The following is a 17,363-nucleotide window of genomic DNA, read 5'->3' on the forward strand; positions in this document are numbered from 1 at the left end:
TGTGTGTGTGTGTGTGTGTGTGTGTGTGTGTGTGTGTGTGTGTGTGTGTGTGTGTGTGTGTGTGTGTGTGTGTGTGTGTGTGTGTGTGTGTGTGAGAGAGAGAGTTTGCCGCTGGTTAAGGGTTGTGTGGGTGGCAGCTCAGAGCGTTTCCCAGCGTTTCCTGTGACCTACATGTATCCTAAGGAGCCTGTCTAACTGACAGACACAGCATGGTGTTAGTCCACACACGCACACACATACATACAAACATACAGGCACACACCCACTCATGCACAGACAGAGGATGAACTACACCCAACACACGCCAATCAAAAACATGCATATGCACTCACACACACACACACACACACACACACTCACTGGAGGTCAGTTGTATAGCTCAGAGCGCTGTTAAGCATGAAACCAGGAGATGGAACAGTTTTGTTATTTTAAAAACATGAACAATGAATAAAATCCATCAACTGACCAGATACAGGTATTTGACCTTTAACGATGGGGATTAGACCCTTATCTCCAAACATTTGGCCCTTAGAGACTAGTATGTGGCCCTTATCTATGGGCCCCCATCATAATGCATCGGTGTGACTGTTGGCACGAGAGGGTGATAATCAGCTCCTCTTCAGACCCTTGAACTTCATCCGCCTCATCTATCACTCGGACCACATCACACTGACTTAGCTTCCAGCCCTGTCACCATGGTGCATTATGTCTGTACCAGTGGAGGCTGCTGAGGGGAGAACGGTTCATAATAATGGTTGGAACGGAGCAAATGGAAGGGCATCAAACACATGGAAACCATGGAAACCATGTGTTTGATGTATTTGATACAGTTCCACTGATTCCGCTCCAGCCTTTACCACAAGCCCGTCCTCCCCAATTAAGGTGCCACCAACCTCCTGTGGTCTGTACACTAGCTTAGCTTCTAGCCCTGTCACCATGGACCATAATGTCTCTACACTAGTTTAGCTTCTAGCCCTGTCACCATGGACCATAATGTCTCTACACTAGTTTAGCTTCTAGCCCTGTCACCATGGACCATAATGTCTCTACACTAGTTTAGCTTCTAGCCCTGTCACCATGGACCATAATGTCTCTACACTAGTTTAGCTTCTAGCCCTGTCACCATGGACCATAATGTCTCTACACTAGTTTAGCTTCTAGCCCTGTCACCATGGACCATAATGTCTCTACACTAGTTTAGCTTCTAGCCCTGTCACCATGGACCATAATGTCTCTACACTAGTTTAGCTTCTAGCCCTGTCACCATGGACCATAATGTCTCTACACTAGTTTAGCTTCTAGCCCTGTCACCATGGACCATAATGTCTCTACACTAGTTTAGCTTCTAGCCCTGTCACCATGGACCATAATGTCTCTACACTAGTTTAGCTTCTAGCCCTGTCACCATGGACCATAATGTCTCTACACTAGTTTAGCTTCTAGCCCTGTCACCATGGACCATAATGTCTCTACACTAGTTTAGCTTCTAGCCCTGTCACCATGGACCATAATGTCTCTACACTAGTTTAGCTTCTAGCCCTGTCACCATGGACCATAATGTCTCTACACTAGTTTAGCTTCTAGCCCTGTCACCATGGACCATAATGTCTCTACACTAGTTTAGCTTCTAGCCCTGTCACCATGGACCATAATGTCTCTACACTAGTTTAGCTTCTAGCCCTGTCACCATGGACCATAATGTCTCTACACTAGTTTAGCTTCTAGCCCTGTCACCATGGACCATAATGTCTCTACACTAGTTTAGCTTCTAGCCCTGTCACCATGGACCATAATGTCTCTACACTAGTTTAGCTTCTAGCCCTGTCACCATGGACCATAATGTCTCTACACTAGTTTAGTTTCTAGCCCTGTCACCATGGACCATAATGTCTCTACACTAGTTTAGCTTCTAGCCCTGTCACCATGGACCATAATGTCTCTACACTAGTTTAGCTTCTAGCCCTGTCACCATGGACCATAATGTCTCTACACTAGTTTAGCTTCTAGCCCTGTCACCATGGACCATAATGTCTCTACACTAGTTTAGCTTCTAGCCCTGTCACCATGGACCATAATGTCTCTACACTAGTTTAGCTTCTAGCCCTGTCACCATGGACCATAATGTCTCTACACTAGTTTAGCTTCTAGCCCTGTCACCATGGACCATAATGTCTCTACACTAGTTTAGCTTCTAGCCCTGTCACCATGGACCATAATGTCTCTACACTAGTTTAGCTTCTAGCCCTGTCACCATGGACCATAATGTCTCTACACTAGTTTAGCTTCTAGCCCTGTCACCATGGACCATAATGTCTCTACACTAGTTTAGCTTCTAGCCCTGTCACCATGGACCATAATGTCTCTACACTAGTTTAGCTTCTAGCCCTGTCACCATGGACCATAATGTCTCTACACTAGTTTAGCTTCTAGCCCTGTCACCATGGACCATAATGTCTCTACACTAGTTTAGCTTCTAGCCCTGTCACCATGGACCATAATGTCTCTACACTAGTTTAGCTTCTAGCCCTGTCACCATGGACCATAATGTCTCTACACTAGTTTAGCTTCTAGCCCTGTCACCATGGACCATAATGTCTCTACACTAGTTTAGCTTCTAGCCCTGTCACCATGGACCATAATGTCTCTACACTAGTTTAGCTTCTAGCCCTGTCACCATGGACCATAATGTCTCTACACTAGTTTAGCTTCTAGCCCTGTCACCATGGACCATAATGTCTCTACACTAGTTTAGCTTCTAGCCCTGTCACCATGGACCATAATGTCTCTACACTAGTTTAGCTTCTAGCCCTGTCACCATGGACCATAATGTCTCTACACTAGTTTAGCTTCTAGCCCTGTCACCATGGACCATAATGTCTCTACACTAGTTTAGCTTCTAGCCTGTCACCCTGTCACCATGGACCATAATGTCTCTACACTAGTTTAGCTTCTAGCCCTGTCACCATGGACCATAATGTCTCTACACTAGTTTAGCTTCTAGCCCTGTCACCATGGACCATAATGTCTCTACACTAGTTTAGCTTCTAGCCCTGTCACCATGGACCATAATGTCTCTACACTAGTTTAGCTTCTAGCCCTGTCACCATGGACCATAATGTCTCTACACTAGTTTAGCTTCTAGCCCTGTCACCATGGACCATAATGTCTCTACACTAGTTTAGCTTCTAGCCCTGTCACCATGGACCATAATGTCTCTACACTAGTTTAGCTTCTAGCCCTGTCACCATGGACCATAATGTCTCTACACTAGTTTAGCTTCTAGCCCTGTCACCATGGACCATAATGTCTCTACACTAGTTTAGCTTCTAGCCCTGTCACCATGGATCATGATGTCTGTACACTGGCTTCACAGGGTGACAGCTTGACAGGGGGCTGATACTCAGCGTCATATTTAATTTTTAAAATGCTCTGGCACTAAGACTCATGGAACTTCTATTTGAGAGAAATACATACATTAGAGTTGTGATCGTATGCAAAGCATGAGCTGATTGATGGTAAAGACTCAAATCACACAGATTTGAGTCTCTCTAGGCTGTTCTCCATGCTTGGTCCTGGAGGACTACAATTGTATTTTTTTACCTTTATTTAACTAGGCAAGTCAGTTAAGAACTTATTATTTTCAATGACAGCCTAAGAACAGTGGGTTAACTGCCTGTTCAGGGGCAGAATGAGAGATGTGTACCTTGTCAGCTTGGGGGTTTGAACTTGCAACCTTGCGGTTACTAGTCCAACACTCTAACCAATTGGCTACCCTGCCGGCCCGATGTAGGTGGCTTTTGTTCCAGCCCAGTCTAACACACCTGATGCTATTCAGCTTAATGAAAGTGTTGATGATTTGTTGACTAGTTCAATCAGGTGGTAAAGGGCAAGGTTGGGACAAACCCCTGGCCACACTGTAGCTCTCCTTGGTACCAGGAGGGAAGCACACTGTTGTAACTGTTTTAGTAGGTCACATCAGGCAACAGGAGCTCCAGTGGAGCTGTTTCATTTCATTCAGAACACTTTCATCTAGTGTGTAGCCCAGCGCTGGTTTACGTATTAACTGTACCTCGGGGGCATGTGTCTGTGGTTAGCCATTATTAGCAGTTAGCGGTGCTAGGAGATGAGAGGAATCCAGACCAGCCAGTCACTATTATGGTCTATTTGGATGACTCAAACCCCTTCTCCCAACTCTTTATCAGATCAAACATGAGCACACAAACCGCCCAGGGCCTATGGGTGAATTAAGTATCTCTTTTTGATTTTATGAGCGTGTTATTAGTCAATTGTAACTGTTAAGTTAGTCTGCATGCAGGGAATAGCTGTTGATGCTTTGCTGTGTGCAACAGGGATGTTTTATAAGCTGCTATGTGTTGCCTGTTCAACTGAGTCTGTTCACGGCTGTAGACTAATTAGATAGCAATGAACAAAAGGCTATTTTCGAAGTTGTTTTGGTTGACATTAAAAGGGGAACTGGGAAAAGTAGAGAGAGAGAGGGGGGAGTGTGTGTGTGTCTGCGTGCGCGAATGCGTACATATGTGTGTGTGTGGACCCCTAAAATGAGATTGGACCCCTTCAGCAATAAAGGTGTTCTCTCTCTCTCTCTCCTGTTTGGATTGATCTGTATTTCAAGGTCCAATGCAGACATTTTTATCTCCATATCAAATCATTTCTGGTTCAAATTAAGTACCTTACTGTGATTGTTACCAATTAAAATGATAAAAAATGTACAAAAATATCCTCTTAGCAAATAGCCATTTATAAAGCAATAATGTAGCTAGGACTGTCTGGGAGTGGTCTGAGTGGGGAAGGGAAAACTGAAACCTGGCTTTTATTATCCTTAAAACAGACAGCCCTGTGTGTGTGTGTGTGTGTGTGTGTGTGTGTGTGTGTGTGTGTGTGTGTGTGTGTGTGTGTGTGTGTGTGTGTGTGTGTGTGTGTGTGTGTGTGTGTGTGTGTGTGTGTGTGTGTGTGTGTGTGTGTGTGTGTGTGTGTGTGTGTGTGTGTGTGTTTGTGAGTGCGTGCGTGCGTGCGTGCGTGCGTGCGTGCGTGCGTGTGTGTGTGTGTGTGTGTGTGGGTGTGCGTGCGTGTGTGTGTGTGTGCATCAGAGTGTTGCAAAAGTGGATGAACAGTGAATAGAGGAAACAGTGAGACTATTTACTAGAACTTTATAGATTTTCTGGGAAAAACTATGCCTTTGGTTGTGATTTTATGGCCAGTTTCTCGGTTTGGAAAGGCCTTGGATATATACAGCCTCTGAGCATAACTGATGCTTTTCAGGTTTAGCTGTATCATGGTACTGCATGCTTTTTAGAAGGCAGATAATAGTCACTGTATGGCAGACTACACTAATGTTGTCACTACACAGGTTCCAAAGGGGTTCTTCGGCTTTTGGTTTCAGGTAGAATACTTTTGGTTTCCATGTAGAACCCTCTGTGTAAATGGTTCTTCATGGAACCCAAAAGGGTTCTAACAGGAACCAAAAGCATTGTACTTGGAACCAAAAAAAGGTTATTCAAAGGGTTCTCCTATGGGGACAGCAGAAGAACCATTTTAGGTTCTAGATAGCACCTTTTTTCCCAGAATGTAGGATGATACATAGATTAGTGGCTTCCCACACGTTTTTTTCAATAGGCACTATTCCTCCTGCCTCAGATGATCTCAAAGTGGCACCTGCCTCTCCATAATAGCTCCTTAGACGGTACACATGATACGGGTGTAGGTGATGCCTTGATACTAGTGTACTACATCAAAACACTCACCTGTATAAGCATGTACTCTAAATCAGATTGAAGAGTTTTTGGCCAACTATAGTTGAATCAAATCTCACTTTAATATAAGTGTTTAGCATGTGACAGAGTTTCACGTTTTTGAAATACTCAAATCAAATCCAGCTGTGCAGATGGATTTGCCAGAGGCTAGACAGAGACGGTGGCCTAGTTGGCTTTTAATAAAGAGAATTCGGAATATCCTGAGATATTCATGTTATTACTAATGTCTTCAGAGCCAAATCAAGTATTTCCTGTATGCTGTGGTGGTATTTCAACACATCATTCTCAATTATCCTTTTATCCTGAATACTTTTTATATTCTTATCTTCTTGCTTAACAGGTAAAGATGAGGAGGCTTACTGAGGAACTGAGAGCTTCCCTGAACTCCTGAGTCACACTGGCTTGTCGTCGGGCAGAGCAGAGAAACCAGTGTTTTTGACGGCCCTTTTGGCTCATAGTTAAACATGGATCAGCAGCTAACACATGTAGTGCAGTGGAGAAGACACATATCTGACCCTGTATCGGGAGAATGTCTGCCTACTGGAGGATGGAAATAATGACCTTTGGATTGCTGGGTTTAAAACCAAGGTGGAGTTGTCGGTTATTGTATGATACTTCAGTCAAATTTCATTAATAAAACTATTTTGAATCTCAGCCAAATTTCTATCTAGATTTCCTTTCTAATAGGTGTTCAAAAGCTATTTAGAACAGTTTGAACGCACAGAATGTACAAAGGCTATAACGCCCAAATGTCTGCATTTTACCCCTTGCTGCACAATAAAAAATCATTAAAGAAGGAACTTTGATTCTTTGTACTTAATGTGTGTGAAATATTGGAGTATGTGAAGCTAAAACAAAACATTTGAATGATTTATATCTGAATCATATCTGAATCATTTATGATGAAAATAAAGTAGAAAGTTGAAAATCAGTGATTCAAATGATTTGGTCTTGACAGGTAAGATGGTATTTGATTGGAGTCACTCCATCACTTCACCTTTACTTAAAGAGGGAGAGGGAGAAATATAGAGAGAGTAAGAGACATAGACAAAGAGAGAGAGAGAGAGAGAGAGAGAGAGAGAGAGAGAGAGAGAGAGAGAGAGAGAGAGAGAGAGAGAGAGACAGAGACAGAGAGAGAGACAGAGAGACAGAGAGAGAGAGAGAGAGAGAGAGAGAGAGAGAGAGAGAGAGAGAGAGAGAGAGACAGAGACAAAGAGAGAGAGAGAGAGAGAGAGAGAGAGAGAGAGAGAGAGAGAGAGAGAGAGAGAGAGAGAGAGAGAGACAGAGAGAGAGAGACAGAGAGAGAGAGAAAGAGCGAGAGAAATAAGAAACATCCTGCCAGCTGCATTTGACACATCTCCACACATCCTCTTCTCTCTTGAGTTTTAATCAGGCACTGAGGACTGCCCTTAGCTCTCAGGGCTCAGAGGCTTGTTTGTCTACTGGGTGGTGAGAGGACATTTTAACCCCTTTATCCTGTCCTCAACTCGGCCCTCTCCACTCCTCTTTTTCCTCCTCTCTTTTCCTCCCTTTAGTAATATAATATATGCCATTTAGCAGATGCTTTTATCCAAAGCAACTTAGAGTCATAAGTGCATACATTTTACGTAAGGGTGGTCCCGGGAATCAAACAAATTATTCTGGCATTGCAACAGCCATTTTCTACCAACTGAGCTACAGAGGACCAGCATTCTAAAGCGTTGAGTCAACCATTACCATTGCACGTAATGGGGCAAGAATTATGCACTCAGTAATGATCCAAATGAACCAGGGGGAACCAGACCTCAGTACAGATCCCCAGTATACACACCCGGGAAATGTGTGGAGAAATATTCCATTGGGAAGCTGAGGGGATGAGTTGGCCAACTTAATTTACTCATCAAAATAATAAACAGACAATGTGTTCGTTTTTCATGTTTATAATAATGATGAGAGTAAATAACACATGGTAAATGGTATATGTTTATATTATTATCTTGTGCATATGACAAATAGCCTATACTTTAATTTGATTAACCACACAAAGACATGTAGAGATCAATAAACTATAGGCTACTGCTGTACTACGTTTGGCTGAATTTACAAAACATTATACAGATTGGGACTCCACATAGTAGTTTTATACCTTCCCAACTAAATGTGCAATTATCTCCTAACACCAAAATAGACTCTGTAGTTAGCAGAGGTAGACCATTCGTTTGTCTTCTAGCTAGTGAAAATAAGTGCTTTGTCTCCCTCTGCAGGTACATGGGTGTTATCAAATCAAATTGTTTTTGTCAAGTACACATACAGTGCAGCAATACTAAACAACACAAAACAATACACGCATACCCAAAAAATAAAAAGAAAGGAATTAAGAAAGGTAGAAATATTAGAACACGCAATGTCAGAGTCCGGAATATAAATATATATGTATATGATGGTGTGCATAGAAAGTATGGACAGTATATGAATATAAAAGGTGAGTACAGCAGTAGTTATATAGGATGAGCCTTGACTAGAATACAGTATATACATATGAAGTGGGTAAAACAGTATGTAAACATTATTAAAGTGACCAGTGTTCAATGACTATGTACAATACAGGTGCAGGGTTGAGTACTGGGTGGTAGCCGGCTAGTAACAGTGACTGAAGTTCAGGGCAGGGTATTAGTTCCAAATGTCCATGCTTACTTAAAGGCCCAGTGCACCTAAAAAATAAAATGTCCTATGTTTTATATATATTTCCACATTATGAGGTTGGAATAATCCTGTGAAATTGTGAAAATGAGGATAGTGTAAGAGCTGTTTGAAGAGACCACCTGAAATTTCAACCTGTTTAGGTGGGATGGTGTTCTGGCCTGTCTGGTGGCATCACCAGTTGGTAAATGAGTTAATAGACCAATTACAAAGAGAGTTTGAAACCTCTCTGCCAATAACAGTTTGTTTACAGTTTCCCCACCCAACCCAGACCACTCCCAGCCAGTCCCAGCAAAACTGCTATTTGCTAAGAAGCAGTTTTGGTTTATTTTTTACCATTATAATTTAAAACAATCAAAATAAGGTACTTAGTTGTTACCCATTTGACCGAGGTGCTCGCCAACATAGGCGCATCAATCTCACATAAAGCATCCGAGCGAGCGAAACAACGCCCCTTCGTATCCGTATGTGTAGACCGTATCTGATGCTGTCTGGACAAAAGGAGTACGGCCAGACAGCATCAGATACATGGGCTACAAAAAAAGTAAGAAAGAGCCGCGCTTGTTTCGCTTGCTAGTTTCAGAAGAGAGGAAGAGGCAAAGCGAGAGGGATCACTCTCGCCTAAATCTGTCCTGAATAACCCAATGCGTTTCTAAGCCAACTTCAGCTTGTCGCCTGCATTCCCGCCTTTGGAACGATTCGCATTGTTAGGGCAGAGACATGATAATCTCGTCATTATATTGAGATCTCTGGTTTCAGCCACTTGCAAATTAGAAAGGAAAGTTGGCGGGTGCACAGTGCAGGAATGCACTGTTCTGATGCTGGCTTCCCTTAAAGTAAATGGATGTTTTGCCAAAATTATATAATTACTCCTGTCTAAGTAAAATCATTTAGAATACTTTACCAGAGAGCTTGAGTTAGCCACACAGGATCATACGCTTATTTTAATTTTAAATAGCTGTGGAGTGTTTCAGAAGTGCGTTGGCCTATGTCCATTTGGGAAGCCAGCAATTTGGGCAGCGCACGTGGCAATATAGGGCTTGATTATTGAATTGCGGAAGTCAGTGAAAAGCATCTAAAATGTGTGAAGATAAGGTGCCTTTGAGTATGATTACAAATGTTGTGTGGCAAAGGTATGGGTGTCTCCAGAATGCATGCATTCAGCTCTCCAGAATGTGCTCCACTGTCTCCCATCAATTATTGCACATTCATTGTTTCATTGAATTGTTTGCCCTTTGATTGCTTGATCAATTTCACATTACACGTGTAACCAGTAGGCCTACATGTTTAACCGTCATTTGGTTACATTAATTTACACTACATGACCAAAGGTCATGGTGTTAGTTATCAATGTGTCCATATCGTAAAGTGCATGCACACAGGAGGCCCGTGAAAAAAACGGTCCCGCCTATACAAATTTAAAAAAGTCCAACTGATTCGTTCTGGCGTCTGGCCTGCATGTACAGACCTAATGTTGTTTAATGCACTTAAATATATATATGAATTCAATTGATTCTCAATTAATAGAGTCTAGGTAGTTTATATGACTGAAACTGAGTGAATATGCTTGGTAAGGCAATGATCAGGATTTGTTTTTCATCATATTATTGCTTTCCTCAAAGTCAATCTGAACCAGAAAGGATATGGCCAACAGAGGACGCAGTTTGGTTACTAATTCAAACTAACAGTCGCCAAAAGTCCGTTTTAGTTAATGGTGATACTAAAAGCATCCGACCCATTTCTCATCAGATTATGTTGGGACATGTGTTGATTAGAAAAAAATGCTAATGCCTATGAAATATTAAATAAATAAATAGAGAAGTTCCAAATAAATTATAGTTTACTACATTTCCTAAGATACATTTCTTTGTTGAATTGAAGGAGAAAAAGTAGCAGGAACTGTTCGGGAGAAAGGCTTTTTATATAGGCTAGTCTACTAACAAAGGCGAAAGGACATAAATATATAAGCGGGTCCCCTTTGTTCCCTGTTTAATCATCTCTCGCCTAAAACCATTAAACGAGGAGCCGCCACTTCTCCGTTAGCCTTGCATTCCTGAAATTCCTTGATGTGATGTCAGAAGGGACGGGACATAGGCTACGTATCTAAACCTATGCGCTGCTCTCGGCTGCTCCGGAGTTGTGGAGTCGACGTTATATCACAAAACCCAGGGTCTAAGGGAAAGTCGAACACCTACTTTTTTATATTTTTGGCACAACTTGGATAACTTTGCCGAATGTTGTTTTGCTTTTGGGGCTCATGAACTTCACACAGTTGAAGACTAGGATATAGCCTACGACTCGCATCTTGAGGGGTAAAGTTCCTTTGGAGTTTTTTCTTTATTCTCCTTTTCGACAGATTTTGTGTATTCGGGAATAAAATACTTAATTTAAAAAATTTCAGACAGAATTTTGACAAATGGAAATGGAGAATAAAACTGTTTTGAGGATTAACTCAATTTTGCGGATTTGAGGAGGCCGTTCCACTCCGTCAAGCTCGCAGAATTTCCTCAGCGCAGACACAATTTCGGCATGTAGCAAAGGAAATACGGTGGGTGTCTCTACCAGCGATTGGCTGCTTTTTGTTGATTTGTTTCCTTTCAGTGGAACGCTTTTGGTGCAATAAAATAACGGCGCTTTGTTACCATGTTAAAATCGCAATACTATTTTATGGGTTAATCTTCATTCAGCCAAGTCAAAAGCTTGCTTGGTAGGCTAAACCCATGTAAATAGTAGTTTTATGCAGGGTGCAGGCAAAGTGAAGGCCATAATGCGTTCGCCTCGCCTGCCTGTCCACGTAGAGCAACTTTTTTTCGTCAGCCAAACGGGAACATTCCAGGGGGTCTCGCGGCGGGGTTTCAGGGCAAGCCGCGACCTGCATTGGGAAAGGGTTCATCTGTTCAATGCGCTTTTGTGTTTGCTTCCAAAAACGAAAAGTCATCAAAAACATCTGCTGTCTTGGGTAGGCCTAGGCTAGAAATAGGCTTAGACCGTATTGTGTGTCTGGTTTTCTCTCCATGTAGGCTGCAATAGCTGTGTTATACCATGCATATAGCACTTACCAGAGAGCACATTTTCAGAGAAGTGGAGAATTCAGATGATGAAACAGGCAAGGCAAGGCCACGAAAGAGAATGAAAGGAGAGGAGAGAGCAGATGAGTGTCTATGCAAGCGGCATATATAAATGCAAGCTAGCTCCATGGCGGCAACATCACTGTCTGCCTACGGCATGTCACATTACTGACCTCTGAAAAGAAGATAACATAATGAAGAAACCAGTACCGTGTGTGCACGCAAGTGTTGATGCATGTGAAAAAAGGGTTTGTATGCATGTGTGTGTGTGTGTGTGGGCATGCACGTGTGTTTGTTTAAACATGTCTACCTCAGTGTCTGTCAATTTCAAATTAAGGGTGTTTATTGGCATATGAAACATTGCCAAAGCAATTGAAATAGATAATAGACAAAGGTGAAATAAACAATAAAAAATGTACAGTAAACATTACACTAACAAAAGTTCCACATATTATGTCTATATACAGTGTTGTAATGATGTGCAAATAGTTAAAGTACAAAAGGGAACATAAATAAACATAAATATAGGTTGTATTTACAGCGGTGTTTGTTCTCCACTGGTTGCCCTTTTCTTGTGACAACCGGTCACAAATGTTGCAGCTGTGATTGCACACTGTGGTATTTCACCCAATAGATATGGGAGTTTATCAAAATTGTTTTTTTTTCTAATTCTTTGTGGGTCTGTATAATCTGAGGGAAATATGTGTCTCTAATATGGTCATACATTTGGCAAGAGGTTAGGAAGTGCAGCTCAGATTCCAACTAATTTTGTGGGCAGTGTGCACATAGCCTGTCTTCTCGTGGAGCCAGGTCTACCTTTGGTGGCCTTTCTCAATAGCAATGCTATGCTAACTGAGTCTGTACATAGTCAAACATTTCCTTAATTTTGGGTCAGTCACAGTGGTCAGGTATCCTGGTACTGTGTACTCTCTGTTTAGGGCCAAATAGCTTTCTAGTTTAGTTTGTCCTCCTGAGATGTACTGTCAGGACCCAGGTCTGACAGAATCTGTGTAGAAGATCTAGGTGCTGCTCTAGGCCCTCCTTGGTTGGGGATAGAAGCACCAGATCATCAGCAAACGGTGGACATTTGACTTCAGATTCTAGTAGGGTGAGGCCAGGTGCTGATTCGTTGATATATATGTTGAAGAGGGTGGGGCTTAAGCGGCATCCCTGTCTCACCCCCGGCCCTGTGGAAATAAATATGTGTTTTTTGCCAATTTTAACCGCACACTTGTTGTTTGTGTACATGGATTTTATATTGTCGTATGTTTTTACCCCAACACCACTGTCCATCAATTTCTATAGCAGGCCCCTGAAATCCACAAAGCATGAGAAGACTTTGCCTTTGTTTTGGTTTGTTTGTTTGTCATTTAGGGTGTGCAGGGTGAATACGTTGTCTGTCGTACAGTCATTTGGTAAAAAGCCAATTTGACATTTGCTCAGTACATTGTTTCTGCTGAGGAAATGTACAAGCCTGCTGTTAATGATAAAGCAGAGGATTTTTCCAAGGTTTCTGTTGACTCATATCCCACGGTAGTTATTGGGGTCAAATTTGGCTCCACTTTTGTGGATTGGGCTGATCAGTCCTTGGTTCCTAACATTGTATTTTTTTATTTTATCTTTATTTAACTAGGCAAGTCAATATTGGGGAATATGCCAGAGCTGAGGAAGATGTTAAAGAGTTTAAGTATAGCCAATTGGAATTTGTGGTCTGTATATTTGATCATTTCGTTTAGGCTACCATCAACCCCACAGGCCTTTTTGGGTTGGAGGGTTTGTATTTTGTCCTGTAGTTCCTTCAATGTATTTGGAGAATCCCGTGGGTTCGAGTAGTCTTTAATAGTTGATGCTACAATTTTTATTAGGTTATGTGTATGTTTTTCTGTTTGTTCTTTGTTATAGAGCCCAAAAGATTGGAGAAGTGTTTAATCGATATACCTCTGTTTTGGATAAATAACTCTTTGTGTCGTTGTTTGTTTTGAGTTTCCCAATTTCCCCAGAAGTGGTTAGATTCTCTGGATTCTTTAATTGCATTGAGCTGATTTCTGACGTGCTGTTCCTTCTTTTTCCGTAGTGTATTTCTGTCTTGTTTTAATGATTCACAATAGTGAAGGCGTAGACTCAGGTTTTCTGGGTCTCTATGTTTTTGGTTGGACAGGTTTCTCAATTTCTTTCTTAGGTTTTTTCATTATTCATCAAACAATTTATCATTGTTACTCATTTTCTTAGGTTGTCTGCTTGACATTTTTAAGATTTGATAGGGAAGCTGAGAGGTCAAATATACTGTTTAGGTTTTCTACTGCCAAGTTTACACCAAGTTTAAACATTTTGTCCAGGAAATTGTCTAGAAGGGACTGGGCCTCCAGCACTGTCTCCCACTCTTTAGTGATGGTGATGACATTAGCATTAGCACATTGCTGGGAAAAAGTAAGGCTCCAGCACTGTGTTCAAAATGGTGTGTGCGAGTGAGAGCAATCTGTTTGGACATGCACCTAGAATTACTACCACCGTAAAGTAGGAGAGTACAGTAATGGCATATATAGCATAGCTGCAGGAGGCGTGCCCCCCACACACACATCTGGTCGCCTTTATAACCTCAATGGCATGCTGAGCAAATTATATGGTGCTAGCACAAGTGGACTGGGAATACACAACAGCAGCTTTTTAAACACTGGTAGAGGAGCTGAAGAGCTGGACCTTCAGTGGCTTTAAAGACATGCACCAGAACATTGGTGACTAGCAAGTATTTTTTAAACCTCCCGCTTTGGGCTGGATGTGTCAATATGTCCTTCATACTGTACATGCATTGTCTATGAACATAACTGTTTTACTTCAATTAGCCACAAAATCCCTATTTTGAAAGCTACTGTTTACTAAAAGCTGTTTCAACCAATGAAGCACAGCCCCTCACAATTTGATTGACAGCTAGCAGGATGCACACACAGCAGAGTATGTGGCGTAGTATGCCATTTTTGGGGACCACTTTTGGCTCTCGTGACCGCTACATTCAAAACTAATGGCTTAAAAGTATTTTTTTTTAAAGCACAGGAGAATCTCTTTAAGAATGTTGCTAGTAGGCAGCTATATCTGTATGCTTGGGTTACCTACTTCTGTGCAGCCATATTCTTTATTTATTTTTATTTAACCAGGCAAGTCAGTTAAGAACAAATTCTTATTTACAATGATGGCCTACTTGTCAAGCCCCCCCGGCCAAACCCAGACGATGCTGGGCCAATTGTGCGCCGCCCTATGGGACTCCTCTCACGGCCGGTTGTGACATAGCCCAGGATCAAACCCGGGTCTGTAGTAACACCTCTAGCACTGTGATGCAGTCCCTTAGACTGCTGCACCACTCTGCGCTGTTTGATTTCATTCTATCCTGTTATATTTTATTCTTTGGGAAGTGTACAGAGAGGATAGTGCTGCTGTGTTTGTGAGTTGTGTAAGGCAGCTCTACAGCAGCACCTCACCTCAGACAATAACAGAGGCAGACATGTCTCAACCCATCCCTCTGTGTCCCAGGTACTCATTTCACTCACCTGTTGCTGCATAGAAGCTGTCAGTCACTCTACAGCCTGCCCTTCTGGCCAGTCAGGTACACAACACACACACAAGCACACACACTCACTCACATACATTCACACACACATGCGCGCACACACACACACACACACACACACACACACACACACACACACACACACACACACACACACACACACACACACACACACACACACACACACACACACACACACACACACACACACACACACACACACACACACACACACAAAAAGCCTCTTCTGTCATCATTCTAATTTCTTGCTACAGGTATCTCTGTATTGCAGAGAGAAATAGTAGACAGGAGAGAAAGCGGCATAGCAAAGTTGTATAGTGTTGTGTTGGGAAGCCCCTCGGAGGTTGAATGTTGACTGAGGGTTTGGCATGAGAAAGCACGCTTAGTGGTTTTTGGTGAGTGAGTTATTTTGTGTTGGGTGTGTGTGTGAATGTGCTCGTATGTTTCTGTGTGTGTTTGTGGGTTATTGCATTTGTGTGTGTATGTGTGGCCTACATGCTGCTTTTGTGTGTGTGATGTGGTTGGGGGGGGGGGCATGGAAAATCTAGCTGTAAAGTGGTGGCTGCTGAATTTCAGTAGACACAGCCTGTCCCATACTGTTGTGTTGGAGGTAGTTGCTCAGATACGGTTCCATGTTGATACTCCCTCCCTCCCTCTGTCCCCAACACTCCCTCAACCAACTGGACTAACATGATAAGAGCCTGGGATAGGGGTGACAGGGGTTTCACCAGCCCCCCTCTCTCTGTTCTCTGTCCCTCTATCATTCTCTCCATTTTCTCATCCTCTCATTAGAAAGAAGGTAGTGTTGGTTGGGTTGACTTTCTCTCTTCTCCAACTCTCTCTCTCTCACATACACAGACACACTTTCTCACTTGGCCTCCCCCCTTTTCTCTCTCTTTATCTCTCCCTCTCATCCGCTCCCTACTCTCTCCATGACATCAGCGACCGTTTCCTGTGGCACAGGATGAGTCGTGGTGCGGCGGTCCAGGTTCGGAAAAACGTCTCTGCCGAGTGTCACTGAGACTTATCCTCTTTGATCCTCCTCCTCCTGTCCATGTCAGGGTGACAGCTCTGTTTACATGGGAACTGCAGTCAGGAACGCTGAACATGACCAGTTCATTCCAGTCCAGAACACCAGGGCACCGACGCCAATATACACACAGGTTTCTGTTAGGAAAATATGGGGCCGGACATTTGACCGGCAGCATTTTAATTTCCCAGACATATGAGAAATTGACCAGACCCATATGCATTGGGTGTGTAACCTGATTAGGGCGTCCACCCACGGTGCTCAGAATGACAGAAATCACATTTAGATGATGGTCATTCATATTGACAGCACTTGTAAGTCGAGGATGCAACAACGCGCGGTTCTTCTTGCCGAATTCTGACGGGCACTTTGAAGATGTTAGAAGAACGGTCCACATTTACTCATATAGCAATGAGTCTGATGCAACAGGTCAGAACGTTTCGCTTAAAATGTTGATAAACTGTTATTTATTCACATTATAAGCGCAGAAGGCAGTGATGGAAAGCACCTTTGTCAAAGCACACTGCACATGCGAGCGGTTTCATGTGACAGAGATTAAAATATCCCATAGAAATGTAGAAAGAGGGGAGTTCTCATACGCAACAACTAGCATGGGTTGCTAACAGTGTTCCCTCAAATGTTTAGTGGCACTGAGCAAATTTCTGGTCTGCTGAGTGCAAACTTGAACATTGTGAAAATGTGCAACTTCCGGCTCGTGTTCACTGTGAACACTGAGGCTGTACCCGCTTTAAGTTACAGTTTTAACAGTGGCCAAGTAGGCTACTGTGGCTATTTGATCATAATGTAGGTCTACTAGATTGGCTTCCATCAAAAACAATGTAAAAACACATCCCATAATATTTTGAACATGGAAATAGCTGCTCTATTGTTCAGCCTACAGTATCAGCCAATGTGTGGTGTTCAATGTAGGCCTACATTCCATGAGACATGCAGGCTTGACATGAACCTGTTTATCCACTTGTTCTTCAGACGAGGAGGTGGCTGAAAATGTTGTTTTTGTGCTCTTGTTGGAAGCAACTACTCCTCCATTGTTGACTAGAAATGAGCTATAACTGGGCTAATAACTCACTAACTAGTGAAGAATATGAACCAAAGTTGCATGCAGATCTCAAAACAAGTGCATCTACTCATGACCCCGGTAGCCTAAACACAGTCCAGTTCAAAGTGAATGGCACAGATCCATATATGGCAATGGCTATTTGCATACAGGCCTA

At 42.6% G+C, this 17,363-nt stretch overlaps 1 protein-coding gene across 2 annotated transcripts in view; it reads left to right on the top strand.

Annotated features, from left to right (window-relative positions):
* Positions 1–10,547: 10,547 nt before the first annotated feature.
* The window catches only part of LOC123995195 (tyrosine-protein phosphatase non-receptor type 14-like), a 110,124-nt gene continuing 103,308 nt past the window's right edge, over positions 10,548–17,363 (top strand). The window contains exon 1 of one of the 2 annotated variants that reach the window (XM_046298617.1): positions 10,548–10,998. The gene's annotated coding sequence lies outside the window, so the exon portion shown is untranslated. The remainder of the gene's footprint in view (positions 10,999–17,363) is intronic. The other variant, XM_046298618.1, reaches the window with a different exon arrangement.

This window comes from Oncorhynchus gorbuscha, linkage group LG14 (assembly GCF_021184085.1).
Source record: "Oncorhynchus gorbuscha isolate QuinsamMale2020 ecotype Even-year linkage group LG14, OgorEven_v1.0, whole genome shotgun sequence".
NCBI lineage: Eukaryota > Metazoa > Chordata > Actinopteri > Salmoniformes > Salmonidae > Oncorhynchus > Oncorhynchus gorbuscha.